The sequence below is a fragment of the Pinus tabuliformis genome, chromosome 7 (assembly GCF_031772625.1).
Source record: "Pinus tabuliformis cultivar Carrire ecotype Pingquan chromosome 7, CPIR1, whole genome shotgun sequence".
Classification (NCBI taxonomy): Eukaryota; Viridiplantae; Streptophyta; class Pinopsida; order Pinales; family Pinaceae; genus Pinus; species Pinus tabuliformis.
The window spans coordinates 1656105224-1656110514 of NC_142293.1; the positions used below are offsets into that span (position 1 = coordinate 1656105224).

General features: G+C 38.5%; 1 non-coding gene across 1 annotated transcript; it reads left to right on the forward strand.

The window, feature by feature from the left end:
* Nucleotides 1-958: 958 nt before the first annotated feature.
* Nucleotides 959-1032, forward strand: TRNAR-ACG (transfer RNA arginine (anticodon ACG)). Its single transcript has one exon. It is a non-coding gene; the product is annotated as a tRNA-Arg (tRNA).
* Nucleotides 1033-5291: the final 4259 nt, after the last annotated feature.

The window sequence follows — 5291 nt, forward strand, 5'->3', positions numbered from 1 at the left end:
CAAGTTATGAGAAATTATTTTTAGATCTGTACGCGGGTTGGCTTTGATAAAAGCGCGTATACACGCGGGTTTGATTCATCGAAGTAGCGTATACATTGTAAATCTTAATATTTGAAGTTGCAGATGGATCTGATGGTTATTACAGAGTTCTGTGTCTGCTCTGTGTTCTGGTGACTGTTGTTAACAGGGTTTCAGTGATTCAGGGTTTGATGATTGTTTTGAGCTTCAATGATAGTTATGGATCCAGTATGAAAATTGGATGAAAAGTGGCCTTACAGATTATGTGTTGTGCTTCAGTGTATCCAGTCTGAAAATTGATGAAACGTGGTACCTGGAGGTGAGAAGATTGTAGGCAAGCACCTACGTACTAGTATCTAAGCTAGTACAAAAGCTAAAGGAGATCTTTGGAGCATTGTAGCAGGTAGCAGCCTGCGTACTAGTAAATGGATCGGCTAGTACAAGAGCAAAGGGGGTTGTAGCTCCCGTACTGGTATAAGACTGCACCAGTACAAATATTGTAAAAGGATTTTCTTATTAAGAAGAAGATTGAGATGACTTGCAGCAGGTGGTTTTCACCCACATTGGGTTTCCACCTTATATCTTTGTGTTCATGTGTGTGGGTCTTGTGTGATGTTCTGCTCTGTTATTCTGCACCTGTTTACTGTTAATATGCTTAATAATGATCTGATGCATTTACTGAAGATTAAGCTAACTGAATTATAAGATCTCTGGATATACGCGAGTTTCATTAGACACAGTAGCGTGTACACGCGGGTTCACTTAATTGAAGTAGCGTATATGTTTCTGAGTATGAAATTGAAAAGATTGATTGATCTGATAATACTGATTCACCCCCCCTCTCAGTATTATTTCCAACACATTAATATTTTATTAACTTTCGTGTCTTCACGAACATATATTGATACAAAATGAATGGAGAAGCAATCCAGCGGAGACGGGGCCTGTAGCTCAGAGGATTAGAGCACGTGGCTACGAACCACGGTGTCGGGGGTTCGAATCCCTCCTCGCCCACCCCAAAAGGGGACAAAAGGGAGGCACTAAAATTTGTAACACCCTCCTCCCACATCTACCCAAGCAACTAGTCAGTCGAGATAAACATGCGACAAGAGGCCACTATGATAAGACTCAACCTCCTAGGTAACCTTAAGGAAATGGAGTCAACAAAAAAAGACCTTATAGACCTCCATCAGGTGCTTCAGGACCCTTAGGAGCTAATTCACCACTCCAAGTTCCCAACCCCTAAGTTAACCCACCATTTCAATGAATTATACCCATAGTCACTCCCATGACAAGGAATGCATGTGACTGGAACCCTATAGTCGCTCCCACAATTCCTCCAAGGGAGAGAATGCAGTCTTTTTCATCCAGTTCTATGCCAAAGACTACAAGATTTAAGCGATTATTTCAGGGCTAGTCTCCAAACCAATGCCTAGAAATTGATTAGACTTTCCAAGACAATAAATGACACCAAGTCAAAGCCTCTAACACAAAACATTATCAAGGGCTTGACCTAACCAAGCCTAACCATGACAGACATTTTGTCAAACACTTAGTAAATATGCAACCTACAAATGTAAATAACAGATATGAGAATATGGGTCTCATACTTATCTAAGATTCACCATGAAGCATTGTTTCCTTATCACTTTAACTGCCATTCCATCCATTAGGTCATAGATACATTGTTCATTCATTTACAAGTAAAAACACGATGAGAGCCATACATAGTTGTTGTCATTAAACATATACATAACCAAGATAATAGTGACAGAAATATCAATGAAATCATAACCAGATACACCATATATAATCCATCATAATACTCATAGAAATACAAGGAGAAATAACCTTTCATTAATGATGCAAAACCAAACTCGAGATGGGACTTCCACGTTGTTTTGGAGAATTTGGTATCTACGGATAAATACTAATTCCCTAGATAAGTAGTTGTATCTAGAACAACAGTTTAAAGTGTTTTAGAATTTTCCTATAAGAAATAGATAAGATGAGAAGATAAGAAGACCTACTTGTAGTTCCGCTTTCCTCTCGTCTCCCTTGTATCGATCATGTCACTCCTTCCCATACTTAATACGCTTGAGAAGTACCCTGTAAACACAACAGAAAACAAAGAATTGATCAAATCACACGATCTATTGAATATAAGTGAAAGGAATCAGATACAGTTCACACATATAAGCATTATGAAACAATACAAACATATGGGAAAAAGGTTCAAACACTTTATTAGATAGAAGAAGGAATTACAACCATTGGTGTCTAATTCAAAGCCATTCCTCTAGCTTGGATCCCATCCACATCACATCAAAAGCATGACAAACTTGTAGCATTACAATACTTGCTTCAAAGCCAAATCTCATAGCAGCATTATCTCCTTATAATTCAACATAATCCAACCCTTGATCACTTAGATGAGTGGTCAATTTTTAGGAAGATGAAGGAAGTTTTGTCATAAATGGTGGCATTGAATGGCCTTCTATACTTAGAATTAGTTCCATGGATGAAGTGATGAGAGGATAGGATGCACCTTAACTCATTCCTCATCCATTTTCGAGCTCATAGGAGTTGATAAGTGAGGGAACCTTCTAGATGACTCCAAAAGATAAGAATATTCCCCAAACCCTATGTGAATTTTTCTCATTCTCGCCTAGCGCAGGTCAAAGGAAGCCTAAGTGCCCTTCAAAGCACTATGGCAGTGGACTCAACTGCTCTATAGCGCACCTTTACAAAGGCTTACCTGCGTTGGTCCCTCTAGAGGCTATTCTTGGATGTCTTCAAGTCTTGAAACTGTCTGGGGAGGAGGCATTCAAATGGGTGACTTGTTTAGGGCATGAAGCAACTGAAATTAGGGTTTGATGAGCCCTAAAACACTGATTTGAATGTTGGGATCGATTTTCCCAAATGGATCTGTAACAGTTTCCCCCTAAAGCATGAAGTCAGAAAAATTCCAATGTCGAATGAAATGCTTTACGATGTGATGAGGAGGTATCAAAGTGGAAGCTGACCTGCATCAATTACAATACATATATCATGATATTTGATTTTACATGAATTGTTTAGGGAAGGCATACCCATGCTCAGCTTATAAACTTTCATTACATGTACATAAACAGTCGTCTACAAATATAGACCCATGATCGGAATGACCATCAATGTAAAGCCATTGTACATATGATTTAGTACTCCTGAAATCGCAGCCCAGATGGATGAAACTAGATCTGAGGTCTTCTATCTTGTTCAATCGTTCGCTCAAGTATGAGTCTAACCATGTGAATATGTGATCTGAAGTCGAACATGGGAAGACACCATATGATTACCAGCTAATGATGTAAGTTAACGGATGCGAGAGAAATCACCAATAATGAAAATGATCCTCAAGGTAATGCAGTACATTCTGCATGATGTGAATGGATGATTTGATGTCGAAGACCATACAAAGTATTTCGGTGAAAGGCCATTGACGTATGCCTATCGCCAGAAGTGAGAAACCTGTCACTGATGCATGCAAGCCTCAAGATACTGGAAGAGTGTTTCTCAGTGAACTCCTTGGATAATGTGTTGATGTCGACAAGAAGCGACTCGTCGCAGGAGGGCCGTGATGTATCCCACTTCAATGACACGAAACAAGTGTAGTGATCTTAGAGATGGAATTTTACTGATGACACAAGGTTCAGGAATGGCGGTCATGAAAATGAAGGTTTGTGGTATTGCAAAGGATGAATTTTGACTGAATGACTTCTCTTGAACATGCTGGTGACACTGAAATGAATTGGTAGCATTGACCCAAACAAAGTGATGGATGGTATGATAGACCCATGATGTGATAACCATCAAGCTAATAACCCAACCCAGATAGTCACGGTGATGGAGTGAAAGTGTCATGTTCAAGAGCGACCTGCTACCATAAAGTGGTTTTTCCCCTTTTTCCCATTTTCCCCAGTCATTGTTGACCAGTACCTCTTTATTTTTATCAAGCTTGAGGAGGATAACATATGATTGTTGTATAATTTCACCCTTCGGGTGAATCCATCGTTATTTGATGTTTTAACGACTCTATCGAAGGTGAAACTCGATCTTGTCTAGATGGGTAAGTTTGTTGATATTTGATGTTTTAATGAGTTTAACGACAAATATAACTCATTCCTTTTCATGTTTAGAGAGTTTGAAAAGGGACAAAAAGAAAACTCCACAAGTTATTTTTTGTAAATTAATCTCTCAAACCCAAAAAGCGTAAAATAAAACTTGAGAGATATTGTTTCCAATCCGTTAACAAGATGGTAAGGACAAGCACTCGACAATATGTTCATGTTAGAGAGTTTGAAAAGAGCTTAAGAGGACTCCAAGGGGGTTCCTTTTTCATTTTTAACAGAGCTCGAAAAAGAGATAAAAGTGTGCTCTGTGGTCAAAGGTACAATTTACAATCAAGCACGTTGAATTCTGTAAGTCAGTTGCAAAAACTACTCAAAACACCACCAAATGGATTAAAAATACCTATTTCATAGGCAAAAATAGGTAAATACTAATTTTTACTTGATTAATGAACATGAAATAAACATAAAACAAGTTTTTACAATGACATTTTTACCATTTGGAACTTACCATTCAGTTTTGTGCTCTAAGCTAGTTATTACCTCGATATTCACCAGCTGATTATGAGAGACTTAGCGGACCATTTCTCAAGCCGTCTGGACTAGGTAGGAGAAAAACCTCTCTACTTTATTTTCAAGTCATTCTTTTGTAATTTCATGCAAGTTTTAGGGTTTTCTGGGCCCCTAGTGTTTCATTTTTTTTCCCTAGGATCAGCGTAGGCTTTCACATCAAAAAATGTGTTGAAGAGCACCCAAATAGAAGGTTGCATGCTCTGTAGCACACTGTATCTGTGCATGGGATATGCTAGGTGCATTTCCCAAGTTTGATTTAGTCATTTGCTCCAAAATTTGTCCTATTTTTTGCATGGAAAGGATCCTAATTAAGCTTATGATTGTGTTTTAGGCTTTCATCGGATTAGATTGTCAATTACATGGTGAGAAAGAGAGCACAAAGAACAAGACATGGTTGCCCCTAAACAATCTGGGTATAGTTGAGGCCCTCAAAAACTACGGGTTACTCAAATAATTTAAGTTGTCCAGAATGAGGCAACAAATAGAACTACTACAACTCCTTGTTCATGCATGGGATCCGACATATCAGACATTTCACATTAGGGACAAGATGGTGTTATAGAAATTTTTGTGCCCTACAACTCCAAGCAT